Source organism: Canis lupus, chromosome 17 (genome assembly GCF_011100685.1).
Source record: "Canis lupus familiaris isolate Mischka breed German Shepherd chromosome 17, alternate assembly UU_Cfam_GSD_1.0, whole genome shotgun sequence".
NCBI lineage: Eukaryota > Metazoa > Chordata > Mammalia > Carnivora > Canidae > Canis > Canis lupus.
In genome coordinates this window covers 13,714,796-13,739,375 of record NC_049238.1, presented here as the reverse complement: position 1 = coordinate 13,739,375, position 24,580 = coordinate 13,714,796, and the positions used below count along the sequence as shown (strand labels likewise).

The following is a 24,580-nucleotide window of genomic DNA, read 5'->3' as shown; positions in this document are numbered from 1 at the left end:
TTGTCTGTTTCCACCATTTCTTGGTCTCCAGCTCCTGGAACAGTAACTAGCACTAGAGGTGGCTGGCATTCATTAAATATCTGTGGGATGATTGAATGAATTTTAACAAATAGACGTCTCCTTCATAGACTCTCAATAATTTAGAGGTCTCTAGAATGAGCCTAAGTGCAGGCAATTGGAGGGAGTTTTTTCAGCACTTAAGTATCTTGCCTCAAATGAGCCATTTATCAAAGAATAATCATGAACAGTTGTAACTGGTTTTCAGGCACTGCAAGGGATTTCTACCTGTATGTGCAAACATACATGTACACAGGAGATATACACCCAACCATGTCCTTTGAATAGTCGTGCAAAGAACCCTACATCCACTGGTATGCTCTGTGTGGTGTATGGGTTCACCAAAATGCTATTACACAAGGCTTTCTATTTTAATTAAGAAACCCTTCTGTGCGCACATCAGTTCAGAATCTGAAATTAAATGCAACATGGGAAGCATTGTAAGGGACCCCACTTCCTACTGTGTATTACATGAAATACTAAAGCCTTTTCTTTAATGTCTTTCCAATTAAAGCAAATAAGCTAAGCAATATTGTTGGCTTATCCCTGTGCCCTTTTACCAAAACAAAATAGAGTTCCTTGTGCACGTGGTTCTTAACATTTAATCAATAAACTGGAATGATTTGAGGGTCTGGCTGTCTTAATAAGGGGATTGTGAAAACACAGGGCAGTAAATTAGATTTAAGAAATTTTCTAAAATGAGGGAAAATTACATTATAAAAGTGACATTAACATTCCAAAGTCCTGAAACCTCAGGACTGCAGAGCTCCTGAGCCAAGTGGGGATCAGTGCAGAACACAACACTCAGATTCGCTCTTGTGACGTGGAAGGTGCAATATGTCAGGAATAGTGGCTTCAGCCTGAAGCTGCAGGAGACCTTTCCCTTCGCGACCACGGGGCAGCTGCTTGAACTAACACCTTTGACAGATTCTGAAAATGTTTCACCCCCTGCCATCCCTTGGCCAAGAATGGCTGAATGCTAGCCGAGTGTTTTCTCAAACATTCTTGTTAATGACCCAGCTGTGAAACTGCTTGCAGGGCAGCTTCTCTGGCACGGTCATTACAATATTTCATTCTTCTTGCTTAATTTCAAGCAGTGCTTCCTCCATACATAAATATATCAAGCTATATACAAGCCAGAACTTTTATCTGCATTGAGGGGTTTAGAGGGTTCGTTTCTCTTGCTCTGTAGGACAAGAAAAATCGTTGTTTCCCCTTTTGATTTAGAGATTTGATTTATGCAGGTTTACCGTCCAAGCTTCTGTTTCAGTTGTGCAAACTCTCAGGTTTGTGTGCATTTGCTTGGATTTACCGACCTGAGTTTAATTCTTGATTTATAATCTGTAGGCTTCAGATGAAGAATGAATTTTGATTTAGGGTAACACATTCTATATGGCTTATATTTTCCACTTAGGGTCAACTATTAGTTGGTTTTAGCACAACTGAATTATGGTCTTCCTAGAAGGCCCTGTTTGATGAAATTAAGATGGATTGAAAACCAAATATTTCCCATATAACTACATGAAAGTTTTCTCTCCACAAGGCTGACTGACGTAAAGTGGGTCCCCCAGAGAGGAGCACCCAGGCTTCTCCGTAGGCTAACTGATTGTCAGTAGGTACTAGAGACCTCTAGCCCTTCTCCCAAGATCATAGATTTGTTTGTTCATTCACTCAATAGTTTCAAAAATATTCCCAAAGATGTTTCACACTATGTCACATCAGAGGATAAACATACTCTCATCCTCAAGCAATACCCAATGTTCTGAATCATTCAAAGAAACAAGTGAAAAAAAAAAAAAAGACATCACATACTAGTCTTAATGTATATATAATTTAGCAAATTCTTCTATTTAGGTCTTTGGAAACATAAAACCAATAGTGTTCTGATGGAAGGTGGCTTCCTAATTGTCAGTGATGGGATAGATGGGACCATTATGGGCGTCTATCTTCTCATCCTTTAAAAAAAATCCAGTGATTGAACCTCAGAATGATATCATCCAACTTGCATATGCTCCTGGTGGATTAGAAAAAAAATTTAAGGAAATGTGAAAGGTTTGAGGTTTGAGGAAATGTGAAAGGCATTTTACAAATCCTATCTCATCCTCATAAAAGCTATGAGAGAGTAAAGATATTAATGAATTAATAGTGCTAATATGAAGTGGCAAGGGTGTGCACCTGCCAGATGAGTGTGCACCTGCCAGGTGAGTGTGCACCTGTCAGGTGAGTGTACCCAGGAGGCAGGGAGGATGATGATAGTTGGGAGGGAGGGATGTTGAAGGGAGAAAAAGAACAAAACAAGATTTGCTACAATCCATCAGGTTCCAACATCTTAGGGATTATTTATTTTACCAGAATAATAATAACAATACAATAATTAATAAGGAAATGTTAGTTCTAACCAAATTTCCTTCTTTTTCTCACTTCTCACTACCACCCCCACTTGACCCTGCCTAGTCCTCAGCAGTTCCTTCCTGCTGGCAACAGTTTTCAAGAAGAAATACTTAAAAGGGAATATTATTTATTAGGATTCACTGACTTATTTATTGATACTCTCTCATCCACAAAGGCACAGATTTTAGACGAAATCTTCATTTATGAGGCTCCAAAAGTCACTGTAGATAGAGAGCTGAGATCAAACACTGAAAGCAGCAAGTGTGTTTCCATCATGTAGTGGCTTGAAGATGTCTTCATTATACTTCTTTCTGCTTTCTGGTAGAGCAGACTTGAGTTTCTCCACCTTGGCAATACTGACATATTATCTTTGTTGTGCGCTGTCCTGTGCCTTGCAGGATGGGTAACTGCACCCCTGGCTTCTCTCCACTGGGCAGTAGGAACTTTCCAGGCATGACCATCAAAGTGTCTCAACATTGCCAATGTCTTCTTTGGGGGGAGAACCACCCCCAGTTGAGAACTCCCATGGTAGAGGAAACACTCCGGGTCCAAATGTACCATGCAACCTTGGGCTCCCTTGAATCTTGTCTTCAAGCATGGGTTCATGGCAAAGCTTACTGGGAGCATTGCAGATGAGGAAGGAGAATTTCCTTCTGGCCGAACTGAGGGACGGGTGTCAGCTAGGGGAGGACTGGCTTGCTGCAGTGGTAGTAAAGAGCAGGAGCAACAGATCAATTGTTCATCAGCATGGAGACTCTTCTGGGTCCTGTAATACATACATACTCTTAAAATATAGTGGAGTATTATATTTGCAAATGTATCTAGTCTTGAAACATCCCCTTTGCTAGTACTACATTGTTTAGGACAATATATCCCTTATTGGCTACATGTAATAAGCAAAATTAATTTGCAGCATAGGTTCATTAATACTATTATGGTGACTATTATTATTATAATTTTCCTCTAAAAAAGCAGTTATTGCAGGATCACCTAAAATGAATATTAAATGTCACACATGCCTGATCCACTTAAAGCTACTGGAGACAAAATGTATGTAATAAGTACTTTTTAAATGTATACATTATTTTGCTTTTCTCTTTTGCATTTTCCAGAGCTGATCTCTCCTTGCTCTGAGTCTTGAGGCAGACAGTCCCAACTCCAGGCATGGGAAGAATGTCAACATCATACCCCATGGACACATCATGCCCTACACGTATTGACACAAGATCACAGAAGCCACAGCCCTTGACCATAATCCAGCTGCCCACTGGAAGAGAAGCAGGAGAAGGGAGAGGGACATTGGAAAACTTTCTGCTGAGTGAAATAAGTCAATCAGAGAAAGACAATGATCATATGGTCTCACTCATATGTGGAATATAAGAAATAGTGAAAAGGACCATAAGGGAAAGGAGGGAAGTTAAGTGGGGAAAAATTGGACAGGAAGACAAACCATGAGAGACTCCTAACTCTGGGAAACAAAGGGTTGCAGAAGCGGAGGTTGGGGGGGTGGTAATTGGGTGATGGGCACTAAGGAGGGCACTTGATGAGATGAGTGCTGGATGTTATACTATATGTTGGCAAATTGAATTTAAATAGAATATTAAAAATAAAAATAAATAAATAAATAAATAACCCTTGCCAATTTCCTCCTAAAACCTAACATAAGCTGAACTTCCTTTTGTATCTTCAGACTTGCCATTGGTTCACTGTAGTTTGCTTGTCCCAAATTGCAATTGCTCTGCTATTCCAGAATAAACTTATTTTTTACTTAAAAAAAAAAAGAAAGATAGATAGCTGAGGATTTATGTGGATCATTTACTAGAGACAGACTTATCTAGTCTTGGGGAATGGACTGAATTACCAGACAGGAGGAAGTATAAGAGGTCAACTTAGCTATTGAGGAATAATAAAATAATGAAGATACACTCTCTTTACAAATTTAATTACAACTGCAGATGTATCTGCGCTTACAATCATTAAAGATACCACCTCTTTCTGTGTATGTATTAAAGTGGCTTATCCAAGTACCTGGGACTAGTAGGTCTTACTATAGACCTTCAGGAGTACTTCGATAGAGTGGTCTCTATATTATTTATGTCATTACAGTATTTAATGACTTGATTTAGTTCAATGTTTATTTTTATGCTGACCTTATATTTCCTGTGAGTGATGTTAGTTTTCTGTTTACAGAAGAGATATACATTTCCCTTTAAAGTAGATTCAAGGGTTTTAAGAAGTGAGATGATTTTTAAAACACTAAACAAATAATGGTGCTGGTAGGTAGTGAACATGGTAGAGATGATGATGTTGGTACAGAATGTCTGCAGTCGGCGAAGCAATGCTCTAAGAAAAGTGACAAGGTCCTTCTCCACATGAGTGGCATGAGGAATGAACAAACCTCCTACGATCCTTTTATCACCAGGAACATCACCACCAGGCTGGGCACAATAAAAGAAGGCTGGTTGGTCAAGGAAACAGCGAACAGAATGAAGGGAACTCACTTCCTGAGCCTTTACTAGGTTCTGAGGGCTCCGTATTTACTGCTCTGATTGAATATTCGCAGCTGCTCCCTGTTTTAAATAAACGAGGCAGAAGTCCAAGAGTGAAGAAATACCCAAGTTAAAAGGTCTGAAACTTGAACTCAAATCTGCCCAATTTCCTAAGAACTGAGATAAGACTACATCAGAATCTGAAGTTAGTCACAGAAATTCATTTCATTTTATTTTATTAAGATAAAAATACTATTTTATTTATTATTTTATTTTATAAATTGTATTTATTTATTCATGAGAGACACACAGAGAAAGGCAAAGACACAGGCAGAGGGAGAAGCAGGCTCCCTGCGGGGAGCTCAGTGGGGGACTCCATCCCAGGACCCAGGATCATGACCTGAGCCAAAGGCAGATGCTCAACCACTGAGCCACCCAGGTGCCCAGAGATTCATTTTATAAAACTGTGCAAAGGGTAGCAGCTGGGCTGGAGGTTTGTTTCCTTTGAGACTTCCCTAACAGCAGCTGGATAGGGCTGCCCCTCCAGCTGGGAAGCAAGAAGAGATATCCTGCGCCAGGGACTAAAGCAGGGGGTGCAGAGACCAGGCCCTTGAGCACCAGCCAGGCACCCAGGACCACATGGGCAGGCAGGGTCACAGCTAGACGAGAGGGGCAGGTGAGAGTCTACTGTTGTAGTCACCCTGCGACTGAACTGGAATCCTGCCACAGAAAGATCCAGCAGGGCGTCTTTCAGTTTACACTCCATCGACATATTTCGATTCGGGTTTCTTGCAGTAATCCGGGGGTACACCCCAGATCCTCCTCTGGTACTGTTTAGGTTGCTGGCTTCATGAGCAAATACTTCCCTCTAGCGGCACTTGCTAGTCATTGCATGTCCCTGTTCCCCGGGTGCACCACTGAGAACTCAAAGAAGACCCCAGGGACCCCAAAAATTCTCTCCCACCCACCGACCCACCCACCTTCGTAGCTCTTCCATTTGAGTCCAGATAAATTTCTTAACTCTCAGACTTTTGGTTTACTCATTTAAACACGGAGCTGCTGCAGAGATTAAATCAGAACAGTGAAAACAAGTCAGAGAAAATACGCCTTATGCTTTTAAACCTTTGAAATGGGGAAACGAGGAAAAATGAGTGGGAGAAATTAGAGAGGGTGACAAACCATGAGAGACTCCTAACTCTGGGAAACGAACAAGGGGGCAGTGGAAGGGGAGGTGGGCGGGGGGGAGGGGGTGACTGGGTGATGGGCACCCAGGGGGGCACTTGACGGGATGAGCACTGGGTGTTATTCTATATGTTGGCAAATCGAAATTATATATATATATATATATATATATATATATATATATAAAATGTGCTTATATTTGCATATCATCTTTCTTGGTTAATGCCTTCTTTGCTCTTTAGAAGAAAGTATATTTCACTATTGTTGATGCACTGTCCTATGGATATCAGTAAAGACAAGATGTTTGATGTGTTCATCGGGGCAGCATCTGGAATCTTAGTGATTTTCTGTCTACTTGTTTCATCTGTAAGTGTAACCTTGACCACTTCCCAGCCCTGGGTGAGGTCATTTGTTCAGCTCACAGCAACCTGGTATCTATCTCTTCCTTGCCCAACCTCATGGGGTTTGACCTTATGCATTTATGGCTTAGTATTTAGCAAAAGACCAAAGGGAACCAACCCCTCTGCAGACTTCTGTGTCTCCTTCTTTGCCTCCTCGTTTCCTGTCCTCTGCCCTCAGACTCCCACCACCCCAGCATCTCAGACCTCAGTACTCTGTCTCTTAGTCTCAGGACACTGCTGGGCTCTGCTTGGGCCCTCCTCCATGCTGCTGCCCAGAAAGCGCCTCCATGCAGAGAACAGTCCGTCCAGCAAGGCTCACCTGATTCACTTCCCTTCTCTCAGTGGTCTCCGCACTGTTCTGCAAGTCATCTAATATGTGAAAGCACTGGCTTCGTATAGTTAATCCAGTTGTCTGACTACTTGCAGTGGGAGCAAGTCTGGAAATCAGGGTCTGAAGTTGAGTGCCAAGCTGCCTGATATGAGTATCATCATAGCAGATTTACTTAGGTTATTATGTATCTGGAATATATTTTTCTAAATTTTTAATTTAAACTCTGTCCTTTTTTAGTTTCTAAAAAACAGCACAGAGTTGAAATTTTAAAAATACAGGCTGAAGCTTCCTTTTAACTAACGTGAGTAGGGTCCATTTATACCAGGGGCAATTAGTTTTGCAATCAGATTTATCTACTATCTTGCTTTGTGTCATTTGTTTTGAGTTTTTCTGGTTTGTTTGGATTTTTTCCTCTTTGCTTTTGCCTTCCTTTGTACTGATTGAATTTCTCTTTTGTTTTCCCTTCTTACTCATTACATTTTCTCTTCTCTCCATTAATTGGGTAGTTATATTTTTGTAGCTATTTTTAGATCTGAATTTGAATACTTAACATTCTTATTAAGTTAATTAATTGGTTTGCCCTCTTCCTGAGCAAAACCGGTTTACTAACTCTTCATATGGGTCTAATATTCTGGTTTAATGCATCCATTGTATTTTAAACTTCAGTTATTTATTTCTTTATTTCTAGATGTTCTATTTTTTAAACTATTTTCAAGTTGGATGTAATACTCTCTTATTCCTTGTTCATGTTTTTCCAGTATCTCTTTAGTTTCCTAAAATATATGAAATGTACTTGCTTTGCACTGTATGCCTGATATCTCAATATAGTTTTGAAATTGCCCTCTCTGAAATTCTGACTTGAAAAATTTCTGAAAATGTATTTTTTTTTTAGTAAGAGGGTAGACAACAGTCATTCATAAGCAAAATCCAAACTGCATTGCTGTAAGACTATCTTAAGCTTCTGTTGGTACCATTTCATGTATTTTGCTCTGAGATGTTTGATTATGTAGTATTGTCACAGACCTCATTCTGGCTGCATGGAATCTACCATGAATGGATTCTATAATATTTCTAAATATCCCCAAAATTCTGAATTCTGGACTGTATCCACTTCCAAAGGTTTCCATTAAACAATTGCAGGCCAATTGTACTTTTGTGGAAACGCCTCTACTGTCTGTTGTTGATATTGGTTCTTGGTCCTAAAATATTCTTTTGGCTGCAACTTCACATTCTTTACAACTTCATCTTTGGGGATTCTTCAAAGTTGTGTTGAAGCACTGTTCCTCTCAAGAGAATCTGTCTCTTTCAGTTCCCTGGGAACATTTATCAGTCATGGAGCACTTTGATTTAAATTCTCTGCTTGTAAGAGCTGGTTTATGACTACAAACCCATAAGATAAGTAACGTTTTCCCCTCAAAGCCAACAATGAAATAGGTACGTGTTCTTGTTGTCTCTTTCTGTGGGGGAGCTTTGTTTTTGTTCAGTGATCCCTAATTGATCCTTGGATTGACTGGATTTATTGCCTGTCTCGTGAGCCTTATGCAGCCATTGGAATGGAAGTTCATGGACACCAATGATTGGCAGATTCCCGTGAAGGAAAAGCGAAGCTTAGCCTTCTCCCATCTCACTCTTTCTGGGAGAAGTAAAAAGTCTTTTATTTCTTGCAAAATCAACAACGGGTTTAAAATAAGAAAGTTTTTATTTTTAGCATATCTGAAGATATTTTTCTTGGGAGGGTTTGTCCGTTTGTTTGTTTAGTATATAACATTACCAGAAAAAGACACCCCCCCATGGTTTTTCTCCTTCTGCTCTGCCAGTCTTATTGTGTGGCTTTCACTCCCACGCTTGTAAGAGGGCTGCTGTTCTGCTAAGAATCTTATCACCACTGCAGGTAGGAAGACATGGAAAGAACAGTGGGAAGGAATAGTGTGCACTGTTTTATCTCTTCATTTTCATCAGAAAGATATCATCTTCCCTGAGAGACTCCTGACAGTTAATTAGCCAGAATTGTGCAAAATGACTATGTTTGCTGCAAGAAAACTGAAAAAGGCGCTGGACACATTGCATTATGCATAATGGGAACTGTTATCAAGGAAGAATGGAAAAATAGATATGTAACAGGAACCTAGAAGTATCTCCCACAACCTGGAATCATCAGGATAATAGCAAACATAGACACATATTTTTTTCTCACTCTGGGTCACACACAATGACAAATTAGATATGATATTAAAAATGTGGAAACATCGGAGTTTCTCAACCTTAGCACTATTGACATTTTTAACCAAGTGATTTTTTTTTCTCATGGGGGACAGTTCTGTGCATCGTGGAATGTTTGGCAGCATCCCTAGTCTCTACCTCTATACACACCAGTATGACCCCAGTACCAGTAGGGACTATGGCCATCAAATATGTCTCCAGACATTGTGAAATAGCCCCCTGAGGGGAAAATCACCTCCAACTGAGAACTACTGATGATGTGGACACAGATGTAGATGAATATAGATATATTTATATAAAAATGCACATACAAATACATGCACACATATACATGTGCACACAGAAAAATCTATGTGGATATGTGCGTGCATAGTGAGATTTCTTTATTGCTCATCTCTAACATTGAGACTGTAGGCTTTGGGAGTTCTAGCTTTTGATGTGGGTCTCTTATTTAACTTGCATTGAGACTATAAGAGGGAAGTATTATTTTGTTCCCTATTTACATAGATGGGTAAACTGAAGCTCTCAGAGATGAAGAAACTCACTTAATGCCCTTACAGTTAGTCAGCCACAGGACTGGGACATGGACAATCTTCAAGACTAATTTTGTGTTGCTTTGATTTTACATAATCTTGATAATGTTATACTTGCTATTACCCTTCACAATAGTTATTTCTAAGTCTAGGGTCTTTTGTTGCAGGCAATTGTCCTGTGATATTCTGTCTCTTGGCCTTTATATGGCTGTACCTTCTAGTTGGCCTCTCCTCATCTCAAGGATTTCCTTGTGTCAGGATCTCCAAGATCTCCATTTCTCCAGGCTCTTCTCAAATAATATCATATTTATGTAGAAATATTAAAATTTCACATTAGAGGGTGGGCCTCCTCCAACTACAAATTACATAATTCTAAAATTCTATAATCCTCTAAGTAGGCAATACTGGATGAACAGATATCCTGTTATATGGCCCAGATCCCCTCTTCAAGGATGAGATACTTTTGTCTTGGCAACTGGAAATGACATCTTTATTTTTTTTTTATGACTTAGGATCATGACTCTGACACGGAATGGTCTCTTGGCTGTAAGAAGCTGCTTTATCCAAGCTTATGCACCTCACAGGGGGCAGCCTATGGCCAATGACCTGCTTAATACAGGGTTACAGGGCCTAGTCTCGACGTCTCAATTTGGAACATTCTAAAATGAGATTCCAGCTCCAGGACTTCCACTGCACTGGCTGAAGCCTCAGTTGTAACAATCTGCATAATTGGTCACCTTCTCTTTCTGCTCACGTCTGCCTATCTCACTTTTTTATAGATGTATCTCCCAAAAGTAATCAGCAATATACTTGCGTCAACCAACTATTTGTTTCCAAGTTGTGTCAGGGTAATTAATCAAGATAGGTGATGTCAGAAGTGGATCTAAGAAGTAGGCCTAGGAGAAATGGGTGGGGCACTGACAAGTTTTTCTATAAATTATTAAGTAAAATGTTTTATCTAACACCCACGAATTCCATGGAAATTTTCAGAAATTCTTCCTCATGCCATAGTGAGAATGTTCAAGACTATACCATGTAGGCCAGTGTCCAGAACAAGAGCCATTCTCCTCCTCCTGTCTCTTCCTTCTGGGCCTCTCTGTGGGGAAATGGGACCTGGCAGCCTCTGCAATCTCCCTAGGTAAAGGATTGCCCCGATCCAACAGCAGAGGGCAGCAAAGCCCACATTCTGATCCCAGAGGCACTGGGATTGCCCACAGTCTCAAGGTGCTTAATTTCAGAAAACTTTGTTGCTGAAGACTAAAATCAATTAAGTTATCAGTCTGGGGTGAAGATTCTAAATAATTAGCAAAGGCAAAATCCATAAATATTGAGAAAAATGAATCAATTCCAAAACACAAGGAAAGACCAAACCGAAAATGCATTTCAACTCTACCCCTACAGAGACTAAGTTTCTGAAAACTTGGAGCCAATGAATTAAATGTTCACACTTTAGGTCAGGCTGTCACCTTCATGTCACTCATCCTCCCATGCAATTTATTTTTGAAACTCTTCCACTAAATGGCCAAAGGTCACTAGGAAGCAAGACAGATCAGAGTCCTGACTTCAAATGGCCTTCAATGCCTCCATCAACAATTGAAATCCACAGTCTAAAACTCACTGACTTAGGTACCATGCACTGAATGTGAGATAATCTTAGAAGAGAAATTAGAAGGAGACATCTTGCCTTACTGCCCACTGGTGATCAAGTGTGTCTGCATCATTTCGGCAAGGTGCCTCGCAGATTAATCACATAAAACAAAAGCGTGGTCTCAGAATATGTGCTAGAAGAACAGACACAATCAAAGAGCAATAGCATATGAAACTCTTCCTGTTCCAAGAAGAAAAAAGGAAATAAAGAGAATCATTAGCATTAAAGCTAAAGGGCTCCTTAAGATCATCTTATCCAAACTCTCTAATTTTACAAATGAGGTAACAGTCTCAATGAACTGAAGGGTAAATCATTCACAGAGAACCAGAAACCAGCAGCTGCAGGATGTATTCCCTCGAGTGTAAGTTTGGTTTATTTATTTTCATTGCTATAATTTTATTCTCTTACTCATATAAATCATAATTCATTAATGCATTTGGTTTGCTTTCAGTGTCTATTACAAACAAGGTGTTTTATGTATTGTTATGCATATCAGCTGGCACTCACGTGGCAAAGCTTCTCTGGGGCAATTACCTAGAAAAGAAGAGGTGAATTGCAGAGTGCACAAATTTGCAAGTTTTCTAGATAACGCCATCCCTTTCCCAGCATGGTAAAAACAATTCGCATTCAAACAAGCCCTGAGTTAGTATTCCCATCGTTCCACATCCTTGCGGACACTTGGAATCATGTAACTTCATAAGTTGTGTCAATCTGGTTGGTGTTTTATCTCTTTCATTGTGGTTTTAATTTGGATTTGCCTGTTCATTAAAGAGATTGAACATAAAGTTTAAAAACTAAAAGTGTTTCCTCCTCTGTGAAACACCTGTTCTGACCTTTCCCCATTTTTCTGTTTTTAGTCTTATTGGTTTGTAGTAGTTCATTATATATTGCGGATATTTTTCTTCTGACTGCTACATGCATTGCAAATATTTCCTGGCATATTTTGCCATGTATTGTCCACTTAATTATGATGTCTTTTGAAAAATGGAAAACTCTTAATTTTATGGTAATAAAATCTTAATATTTTCCTATATTGTTCATGCATTTTATGTCTTATTTAAGAAATTCTCTCCTATCTTGATGGGATTTTTTTTTTTTTTTTTTTTTTTTTAGAAGGGGAGAAGGGCAGAGGGAGAGGGAGACAGAGAGCAGAGAGTCCTAAACAGCATGGAGCCCTACTCAGAGCTTGATCTCATGACCCTGAGATTATGACCTGAGCAGAAATCAAGATTCAGCTGTTTGACTGACCCACCCAGACGCCCCCGATGGGATATTCTTCATAACGCCTTCACAATTTTAATCTTTTACTTTTCATACTTAAGACCTTATCCCATCTAGACTTGAATTTTTGGTAAAGTGTGAGACAGAGTTCCATTTAAAATGTTTTCATACTGATACCCTAGTTATTTTAAAACCAATAAATGCATCCCTTCCCCAGTAATCTTCAGCTACCTCTGTTATGTTTGAAGTTTCTGTATATGCCATTTTCTGAGTATTCATTCAGTCCCATTGTTTGATTTGTCTATCCTTTGAACCAATACCATTTATCTGTTCTTCCCAACATCAGTCATAGCCACCATAGCCTTTTAAGAATTATTGATACCTGATAGGATCAGTTCTTCCACCTTATACTTCTTCAGAATCTTTTACATACTCTTTGCCCTTTACTTGTTCATTTAAAGTTTAGAATTACTTTGTCAAAACCTCTTGGGATTTTGATTAGAACTACATTGAATCTGGGACACCTGGGTGGCTCAGTGGTTGAGCGTCTCTGCGTCAGCTCAGGGCATGATCTCAGGATCTGGGATGAGTCCCTCATTGAACTCCCTGCAGGGAGCCTACTTCGCCCTCTGCCTATGTCTCCACCTCTCTCTGTGTGTCTCTCATGAATAAATAAATAAATCTTAAAAAAAAAAAAGAGTTGCATTGAATTTATAGATCAACTTGGGGTGATTTTATATTTTTATATCATATTAAATTTTCCTATTCATGAACATGATATTTCTCTCAACTTATTTAGGATTTTAACAATTGTCTTTCAAGAATGTTTTATAATTTTTCCGTATGTGCCTTACACAGATTCAGTTAGACTTAGTCCTGGATATCTTATATTTCTATATTTCTCTTGCAGATGCTATGTTTTTATGAAATCACATTTTTAAAACTGTGAGCTGGAGTATAAAATAATAAATAAGTCAATTTAATATTATATTATATTATATAGAATTATTAATCTAAATTATTAATTTTAACAATTTTCTTATGATTCTGTTTGTGTTCTCTGTGGAAACAACTATGTTATCTAGAAAAAATGATAGTTAAATTTCTTGTTTCCAAATTTCCTATTTTTCTTATATTAGTTTGCTTATATTATGCTTCATTTTTCATAGATTAGTTCGTTGGCTAGGATGACCAGTAAATGGTTAATAGAAGAGTTGACATTTAGCATCCTTGTCTTTCCTGTATCTTTGGAGAAATACTTTTATTTTATTTTATTTTATTTTTTAATTTTTATTTATTTATGATAGTCATACAGAGAGAGAGAGAGGGGCAGAGACACAGGCAGAGGGAGAAGCAGGCTCCATGCACCGGGAGCCCGATGTGGGATTCGATCCCGGGTCTCCAGGATTGCGCCCTGGGCCAAAGGCAGGCGCTAAACCACTGCGCCACCCAGGGATCCCTGGAGAAATACTTTTAATGTTTTATTATTGAGCATGATATTTTCTGTAGGATTTTTTGGCAAGATGACATTTATCAGGTGAAAAAAGACCTATTTATAGCTTGCTAAGATTCATTAACAATAATAGAAATATTATTAAATATTTTATTTATTAAATTAAATATTTATTTATTAAATATTATTAAATAATATTATTAAATATTTTTAGGGTTTCAGGGTGCCTAAATGGCATCTGACCCTTAGTTTCAGCTCAGGTCATGATCTCATGGGTCATAAGATCAAGCCGTATGTGGGGCTCCTTCCTCTGTGGGAAGTCTCTTGCAGATTGTCTCCTTCTGCCCTTCCCCCTACTAATGTACTCTCTCTCTCTAAAATAAAATAAATAAATCTTTAAAAAATAATAAGAGAATGTTTAATGTCATTGAATATTCTTTTAACATTTATTGAAATGATTCCATAGGTTTCTCTGTTAACCTCTTACGATATGGTAGGAACAACGCTGTCCATGTTCTAATCCTTGGAACCTGTGACGATGTTAGCCTACAGGACAAAAGACATTCATGGTAATTATGAAGCCCAAAGATCTTGAAATGAGGCGATAGATGATATAGGTTATACAGGTGGGCCCAACTAATTAGATGATCCTTAAAAGTGAAAGAGAAAGGCAAGAGTGGTTCAGAGATGAGGTGCTAAAAGGACTCAACCCACTGTTACTGGCTTGGGAATTGGAGAAAGGAAAACATGTACCAATGCAGCGGCCTCCAGAAGCTGGGAACAGTTTACTCCCAGCAAGAAAACATAGTTGTCAGTACTCAATCACAGAGTACTGGATTCTGCCAAGAACCCCAAAGAACAAAGAAAGGAATTATCCTCTAGAGCCTCCAGAACAGAACGCCACCCAGAGAGATCTGCATCAGACTTCTGACATTCACAACTGTAAAACAAAGAACTCGTCTTATTTTAATCCAATAATTTGTAGTAACTTATTGCAGTTAGCAATAGAAAGCAAATAATATTAATAGATTTTTTATATGGAATCAAATTTATCTATCTCACTTGGAGTTTCAACTTATACAAATGGTGGTTAGTATTCAGATAAAATACTCCAGAAAACCTTACATACATGTTATCTCTATATCTTCCTTTCCTCCAGTACTTTTTCCCCCGAAATTCTAACCTTTTGTCTCATTTATTCAGTGAGAACACATATCTCATCTGCGATGCCCTCCCTATGTTATCATCCAGAAAGTGTAATCCTCTGAAGAATTCTATTCCTGCCCTGTCTGTTTCTCCCTATCTAAAACTAAGGGTACTTTTAAAGTTCTTGTTGTTTATGGCTGAAAGATAAAGTGTTCCCAGTTATGGAATTATTGGATTGCACTATGTTCCCTTCCTATATATATATTTGCTTTGGAATTATTCAGAGACCACAGGCTGCTATATTTCTTCTTAATTATCTTTCAATGGGGCATTTACCACGCAGGCTGTTATTGCCCCCAAAATACCATAGGACACATATTCTTGACTCTCTCCCTTACTTACACAATGTCACTAGAGCCTCCTCACTTAGATATATTAAGTGAAAAGTTGGATGTTGAGTAAAAAGTTTATTTGAGGAGTGGTTACTGGTACTTGGGGAATAGTCAGCTGTGGAATTGTGTCTCTGAGTTTCTCTGCAAATACCAGAACATCTTCATGATGTTTAAGCATATACTTTCTCTTTCAAGAATGGGGCGCCCCTAGATCTTGGGTTTTATCACACAGCCATGAGTCAATTGCCCACTTTGGTGAGAAGTTGGGTAGTAACGAATCCTCTCTTCTTCCTGTTTGGTGGATAGATGTGTCTTTTTTCCTGAATTGGGGCTACTGGTGAAAAGTCAGCAATGTCCAAATATTACCTGTGTTGTTTGGAAGCTGGACCAGAGAAAACAATGATAAAGTCTGGCATGTAATTTCTCTTCCTACCCTACCAGCTCTGCTAATCTATAGACTATAATGAACTAAAATTAACAAAAATTTTTTGTCCTGTATATGGCCTATTTATGCTCCAGTCTTATCACCTCCAAGCATGGAAACATTAGTGGAGACATTCAGAAATCCTTATCCTTATGTCCACACTACTTTCAACTTTGATGTTAAGCAGTATTTGTCTTTGTTGACATCAGGTCGGTCTCAATATAATAAAAATAAAGTTGCATCTGACAGAAAAATATCAGAGATTATAGAGATCAGGGGACTGTTCTTAGTTGTAGAATAGTTGAGATTTTCTATCTCATTTCAATGGGATCAATAATAGAGCTTTTTGTAAGTGTACAGTTACTTTCACTACATGTGTTGGACTAAAAGCAAAGACTCCCAAATTATAAAAAAAAAAAAAAAAAAGAGTAAATTCTATTTTTCCTCCCATCACTTCAGCAGGTGAGGACATGGGACACTTGTCTTCCTCTCAAGTCTTTGGTTCTGGGCTCCTCTGAGGTAACTTGTCTTTTTCTGTAATTAAGTCATGATTATCCACCAGCAGCCCTTTCAAGGTTATCACTGTTGTAACATTGGTGTTTCCAAAGAGACCGTAATGTGGAGGGAAAATGGTCTTTAAACAGACTCAAGACATGTAATTGAGATTCATTGTGCACATTAAAATGCAAATGTTTGTGATGTTCACTGTACAAAAGCACACTACTAGGTAATGTGATATTGAGCAGGGCCCACAGCGGTGTTCCCAGCACAGTGCAATTCATTCCTCTCGAATGTGCTTCTCATCAAGATAGAAAATATTTCTGATTAGGTATGAAGGGTAAATGAAATCAGAGCAGCCTGGTTTAGTGGGTCAATCACAAATACATTCTTGTAATTGGTTCATTATGGAAAGTCAAAACTAAGAGGAGGATTTCTCTGAGTAATCTGAAAATTCATTCCCTTCCTGTTAGCATGAATAGGTTGTTAAAATATTCTCCTTCTCCCTATAATTACATAAAGTCCAAAAATTAACACCTAAAAACCAGAATATGTTATGAATTCTTCCATCAACATTTTAAACCTGATCTTTAAAAAAAGGGTAATTTAGAAATAGGTGTGGTTACTTCACCTTAGTTCAAATCTGAAGCAAATCTTGAACAAAGACAACAATGTCTGGTGTCACTGATCAGCTACTCTGGAGGATTCTGGCTGTTTCCCTGCAGTCTGCCTGCACTCAGGAAATGCATCCTGAGAAAGGAGTCAGGGAAAGGGAGAGTGGTAAATCATATTCACGTTTGAAGTTATAGATGTAACATGTACCTGAAGGCTCTTATTGGCTTGGATGATTCCTCAGAAACTGGGCATCTGAGAGGAGTGTTTGTTTATATTGTCTATGTCTTCTGAATTTTGTGGGTTCAAATTCAAGTTTGACTTTTTTTAAGGACCTTATATTGTAAGAACTATTTCATGTATCTCTACTACGGACTCCATTTGGACAGGAAATATATATCCTATACAGCTTTATACCTTCAGTGCCCAAGATGATAGAGACTTCTTTTTTGCCTTATGCAATTCATCCTTTGATTTCTGGCTATCCTGTCCTTCCTAAATTTCACCGTGTATATACAAAGATAACCACTAAGGATCACAGGGCTTATTATTTATTTTAAAAAGTCAAAGTTAAGGAAATGTGGTGCTTTAAGAGTAGATTTTTCTAAGCCAATGTATACCAAACAAAAATAGTCTGCCATAGAGTCAGATTGAGAAGAAAGATAATATCCTCTTAATAGACTTAATTTAGTTCTCAAATAGAATCAATAGGTGACAGATCCTTACTGCTAAAAGGGGTCTCAAAGGCCATTTACCTTATGAGTATTATTAACTTATCAATGAGAATTTAACATGTGGCAGGCATCTTGCAAGAATCAGAGAAATGGTAGTGAATCAGAAAGTTCCCTGCCCTCAATGATAAGGGCAGTGCTATAACAGTATCAATGCATTGATTTAATCTATGTAATATGCATCCTGATGGCCAATGATATGGCCCAAAATTCTGGCCCATACTCCATCAACAACTCACTATGAATCTTTGAACTTGTCTCATTAATTCCTTTGAAACGTACTCATTTGCAGAGGAAAAAATTAAGAAGGGTTACAGAGGTGTCTTGAACTTAAGGTGAAAGAATAGGCATACAAGTTTGCCCCTCTCTTCTTGATCCCACTGAAATAAGAAAGAAAAGGACAAAGAGGAATAAATCAGTAGTGCTAAAGTGAAGGAAGTGGAGAATAGAAACCCCATTGATAAAGAGTTGTAAAACTTCTAAAAGAAAATTGTAGAGAGGAGTGGGTTGACAGATAAAATGGAAATGGAGATTGTAACAGCATAGAATATGCCATGAGACAGCCACCATGGAGGTCACAGATGGTCTCCCCAAAGGACCTCAGAGAGTTACTGAATTCAGAGTCAGCCTATGTGTTGGGCTCAGGAGTAACAAGCTGGGTAGAAGGAGCAGTTAGAGATTATTATATGGGACAACTGCACAAAATGTTATGGGGCATTCTCTTCTCTTTCCCCAGCACATGGAAATCAAGAAGCCAATATTTGCCATAAGAAAATACACTAGGTGGAAATTTGCAAAGAAATTAAGTGAAATGCTTTGGATAATTGAAGTCTGCTACCATAACTCTGGGGACTCTAGACTAAAACTTTCTTCTCTTTGGCAATTTGAGTCCACCCCCTTCTCACTCTAGAGTTAAGCCTGATCATTAACTGAACTCCTACCCTGAGACCGTATCTGGAACTACAACCCAGGGAAGAGCCTAGCCAGCAAGCTGACTGACTTCAGTGATGCTTGGATAAAAAACATCCTAGAGAAACAAAATAAATACGACAGCAGATATCTTTGAAAATAACGCATGGTAGAACACAATTGAACAATGTCATTTAATTCAGAAAAGAAGACCTGAGGATTCTTTCCTCAGAAAGAATTTCCCTGAGGGGGAAATATCTTTCAAATATGGAGACAAAATAAGGACTTTATAAACATACAAGAACTCACAGAATTAATTACCAGCATATACTTACAAAAGAAAATGTTACAGAAAGTCTTCCAAGCTGAAGGAAAATGAAATTGTATGGAAATATATGGTTCTGCACAGAGGAATGAAAAGCATCTGAAATAGTAACAAAATGGGTACATATAAATACTATTTTTTCTTATTATTTTGATATCTGTAGGAGATAACAGACCACTGAAAGCAAAACTGGTGACTGTATTTCTGAATTTTTAATCTATGCATAAGTGAACTGTGTGATGGCAATAACATAAAGATCATTAGGAGAGAAATGCAAGTATGCTGTCCTAAGGTTCTCTCAGCATCAGAGAAGCAGTATAATATCACTTGGAGGTAGTCACAAGTTAAAGATGTGTATAATTTACCCTAAAACAACCACTGGCATAACAACAAAGAGTTATAGCTACTATCTAGCATAGAAGTTTACATAAAATTGTAAGATATGCACAATCTTAAAAAAGGCAGAAAGAGGGAAAGTGGAATAAAGAATAGGTGGAAAGTGGAATTAGGAAAAGTTTCAATGACTATGTTCTTGAAGAAGGATGAAAATGACTGTGAGGAAGCTGGCAGTGATGGGGCTGCTGTAGCTGGCAGGCAACCCCAATGGGCAGGGGCCTCAGACAAGGTACAGGACCAATAGCTTGGAAGAAGTTGAAAGGGTCTAAGAAAAATGTTAACCATATTTCTGGGACACTTGGGCCAAAATACAATCTAGGTATTGAGTTGGCAGAGATAAGGAGACCTCCTAATGTATCTTAGTTGGGACTACAGGATTGGACCTACATTCTGGGAATAGGAAGCTACTAGTATCTCTAAGGTAACAACAGCCAAAAATTCAAAAATGTCTTTGACAAGTCCCAGGAAACAGTTCTCCAGCTGTGAAGCCATCAGGCTGCTAGCAGGACCAGAGGGAATAAGACCACCAGAAGGACACTGCTGGGGCTAAGTGGCTCCGGACTGGTACGCCATTGGAATCCAGGACATCATGGCCTGGTGTGGGAGGATTCCCATGCCCAAAAGAACTCTTCTTGAAGGCTTTACACATCCTCCTCCTGCTATGGCCTTTATTCTGGAAACCCTAGTTATCAGCTCTTGCCGGAAGCGTAGACAGGAGAACAGCAATCCACCAGCCTATGCTGGCAGCTTGCACTGAGACGAGTGGCTAGTCTCACACTCTGGAAGACTAACGTGGCTTCCACATGATTCTCTGTTGCCAGATGCAGGCCTTGGGGTAATAGACATTCATCCAGATATTTTAGCGCACACCACTATGTGCTGAGATAGACTCTTGGCCCCAGTACCAGCCTATGTCTGTAGGGTCTAATTGGGGTCTACTGCTCCACAGGGGACTGCTTTCTTTTTGATCCCACCTGTAGGTCCTTTGAAATCAAAAGTAGGAGGCCAGATTTGGATGGGACTCTAAGAATCTAGTATAACTCTCTCATTTAATAAAGGGAACTGGAGGGGTACCTGGGTGGCTCAGTTTATTGAGCACCCAACTCTTGATTTTGGCTCAGGTCATGATCTCAGAGTTGTGAGACTGAACCTCTTGTTGGGCTCCATGCTGAGCATGGAGCCTGCTTGGGATTCTCTGTCTCCCTCTCTCTGTGCCCCTTACCTCCACTTACTCTCTCTTCAAAAAAAAAAAAAATTGGATGGATAGGTACATAGATACATAGATAAAAACAAAGATCTACCCATAGATAGGAAGGGAATTAGAGGCACAGAGGAGAAAGAGCCTTGCTAAATGCACCTACAGGTGAATATTGGACCAGAATAATTAAGCCCTGACCCCTAGGCTAATGCTATGCCTATTCTCCCTGCATTTAAAAGACCTAACTCTGGGAAATGAACTAGGGGTAGTGGAAGGGGAGGAGGGCGGGAGGGTGGGGGTGAATGGGTGACGGGCACCGAGGGGGGCACTTGACGGGATGAGCACTGGGTGTTATTCTGTATGTTGGCAAATTGAACACCAATAAAAAATAAATTTATTATTAAATAAATAAATAAATAAATAAATAAATAAATAAATAAATAACCGTGGACCAGGGCAGTCTGGGTAGCTCAGCGGTTTAGAGCCGCTTTCAGCCCAGGGCCTGATCCTGGGGACCGGGGATTGAGTCCTGTGTCAGGCTCCCTGCATGGACACTGTTTCTCCTTCTGCTTGTGTCTCTGCCTCTCTCTCTCGCTCATGAATAAATAAATAATCTAAAAAAAAAAAAAAAGACCACTGGACCATGAGCTTGGGACAATGAACCTCATCCTGGGAAGCCCAGGAGGGGACTACCCTACTCCATGCAGATGCCTCCTTTCATTTCCTTCCAGCTTGAAATGCTTCTTGAGATAAAGTAGGATCTCTGTGGGTTGGCTTGTGCCATGTCCCCAAATTTTAACTGCACCAGGCACAGCTCTTATTATGGCTGAGGCAAAAAGACATTTCCTATTATTGGTCTCTCTAACCTTTTAGGAATCTAAACTGATAAATGTCACTGGCTGTGGAAGGTGACTGACAAACAGAGGCCGCCAGAGCACTGTCACAGGATGAATGACAGCTGAGGGCCTGTAACCTTTTCCCACCAAAATAGGGAGACAGAAAGAATTAAAAAAAAAAAAAAAGTTGACTGGAGTATATCAGATTATCTGTGATTCAGAACAAGCAGATCAGGATGTGGAATCTGTGCACTTGGAAGAGGAAACAGACCAAGTCAGGTAGGTTGAGGAGGCACTGATTTTTTTTTTTTTTTAAGATTTTACCCTTCTACTCATGAGAGACATGGAGAGGGAGGCAAAGAAACAGGCAGAGGGAGAAGCAGGCTCCCTACAAGGAGTCCGATGTGGGACTCGATCCCTGGACTCTGGGATCACAACCTGGGCCAAAAGCAGACGCTCAACCACTGAGCCACCGAGGTGCCCTGGGGAGGCAGTGACTTTAAGGTCCACTCTCAGCTGGCATGGCCAAGGGAATGAGAGGGGAAGGTGTGCATTTTCCCTTGAGGGGTTCACTGGTTCACTGTCCAAGCAAAGCGACAACAGCATCAGTACAGGTCTTGGCCCTGGCATTAGTTTGGCATGTGATTTCCTTTAAGTTAGGGACTTTCACCAAAAAAAAAAAAAAAAAAAAGAAAGAAAAAAAAATGACTTGGAACTTAATCTGTCACATTACCATCTGCTCAAGATATTAGTGCCAGGTTTGTGCTACATGTTAGGGGTGTCAGTGAATGAGACAAATATACGCATATTTGGGTAAGTGTGGTTTGCTGGTGTGCATGCACCTGTGCATGTGTGTGTGCACACATATTTACATACATTATGTGTGTTTTATACACATAGCAATGTGAGCTTCCTAAGTGTACTTCCAATGTGTACTTCCTAAGTTTTCATAAAACTGATGTATCAGGAGACCATTCTAAAGATTCCACTCAAGCAAAATAATAAGGCAAAATGGAATGAGCAAAGGCTTTGAAATTCAAGTCCTAGCCCTGCCACTCACCTTTCACTTCTGTCATGAATTGACTTTTCAGATTTCCCCCGCCCCACTCAACTTTCCATTTATCACCTTGTGGTGGGGACCCTCCTGTGAAGGCATGGGATGTACCTCGCACCAGGACACTTCCTGCATTGGTCATGGAATGGGGATGATTCTGTGGCCCCGAAGGTGTCCATGAAACTGAGGCAATAAGAGAAGATGTGTGGGAGGCACTTGCGTGAGCACACCCCAGTACTTTGGCAATAAGGAAAATGTGATTGCTTTCTGGGACCTACACTGCAAAACAAACACAAAGTGGGTCATAGCAGAGTCATGGAGAGCCACTTTAAGGATGGAGGATGTCTCCCAGGTAAAGGATCTGGCCACTGAAGGCACATTTCTTCAGAAGGGCCTGAGGAGGCCAGAGAGCATCCTAAGAAAGGATGGGAAGACTGCTAAGAAATTGCCTTTAGGAGAAAGGCCTCTGGGTGGCTGATGGGGCTGTGGCAGGTAGGTAAGCCCAACACAGACACGGACACTTGGTGTCTTTGCATTTCTTGATAATTTACCCAAGTTTCCATATTTTAAGTTCACTTATCTGATCCTCTATTGACTCTGCCCCCTAAATAACTCAACTGTGACAGCTTCCACCACCCCCTCTGCCACCACCACAGTCCGCACCGCCTAGATTTCTCACAGTGCTGGCTTCCCAACCTCTGCCTGCCTCCACTCCCTTCTCCCTTCTAATCATTCTTTACGTGCAGCCAGAAAGATCTTTCTAAATCATAAATTTTGTGTTGCTTTCCTGATTAAAACCCTGCAACGGTCTCCTATTATGTTCAGTGTAAAATTCAACTACGCTAATGTGTTTTAGAAGGCTTCACAAGCTGACTCTTGCCAAGCTCTGCAGCATCACTTCAGACGACGGGCTCTCCCACCCAAGATAATCTCCTGCCACCCTGCACAGATGCCTGCTGTCCTATGGCACCCTCTCCTCCCTCTCTCCCCTGGCAACGCCCCCGTGTCCCTTAGTTCTCCATGTGGGTTTCATTTCCCTCGCTCCCTAAGCCCTGGGCTGAGGTTCCTGCATATGCTCTCAGGTGCCAGGACCTACTCTTACCTCCGTGTTTATTACATTAGATTGAGTTGCTTACTTCACCCATGATCAGCTGGACTGTAAACCCTTTAAATGCAAAATTATGGCTTCACTCCCTGTGCTCCAGGTTCCTTATCTGGAAACTAGAAAGGACTACAGCAATGACCTCATAGGGTTGTTATGAGAATCAAGAGAACAAATATGTATAAAGCACTCAGAACACTTTCTGACGGAGTAAACCTTCTATGAGTGCTTCCTTATACTATATATATAATATATGCACTTTACAATCATAATCACATACATAAAATACAAAATAATATCACATATTGTGATTGATATTATTAATATTATTACTATTTCTGTTATTATTATTCCTCTTTCCTGCTGTAATTTTAGAATATAACATAGTGCCTATTCAAATAGGAATCTCTCAATTATATGCTAAATAAGAGAATTAGTTTCATACATACCAACCAATCATATAATTTTTATTTGATTTCTTATGTCCCTCCCTTGATTACTGGAAAGTTTTAACCTGGCCAGCACCAAAAACAAAACAAATAAACAAACAAATAAACAAATTTCTGCATTCTTCTACAACTGGCAACCATATTTTCCAAAATGTCCCTAAATGTCATTTTGGTTTTATATATCAGTCTCTTATAAGCTTGATTAGAATAAGTCAGCCTTCCCAAGCTAGATCAACTCTAGAATGCTGAATTTGAGGTCTGAGGACCTTACTATGTATGCTGGGGAAACTACTCATGTTAACACTACTTTTTAAGGTTTTGTCTGAGTGGCCAAAGGAACCAAAAAGGATTCTCTGCCCTCTAGAGTCACCCTTTCCTCAAATGTCCCATTAGAAGGACTTACTCTGCAGTTACCTCCACTGCCCTCTGGCTTTCCTGTAGAAAAAACATTTGAAAAAACAGAAAAACCTGAAACAGGTAAGAGCTTCACTTCTGAACCACTCGTTAACCCAGTTGGGTTGGGAGCTACAGGTTCAGTATGTGGGCAGTGGCAGGTGCAGGTCACGTGGCAGAACTGGGAGC

At 39.7% G+C, this 24,580-nt stretch overlaps 1 long non-coding RNA gene across 1 annotated transcript in view; it reads right to left on the bottom strand.

The window, feature by feature from the left end:
- Positions 1-2,426: 2,426 nt before the first annotated feature.
- The window catches only part of LOC119869681, a 53,840-nt gene continuing 31,686 nt past the window's right edge, over positions 2,427-24,580 (bottom strand). Inside the window, exon 3 of the long non-coding RNA XR_005371822.1 lies at positions 2,427-3,214. This is a non-coding gene — a long non-coding RNA (uncharacterized LOC119869681). The remainder of the gene's footprint in view (positions 3,215-24,580) is intronic.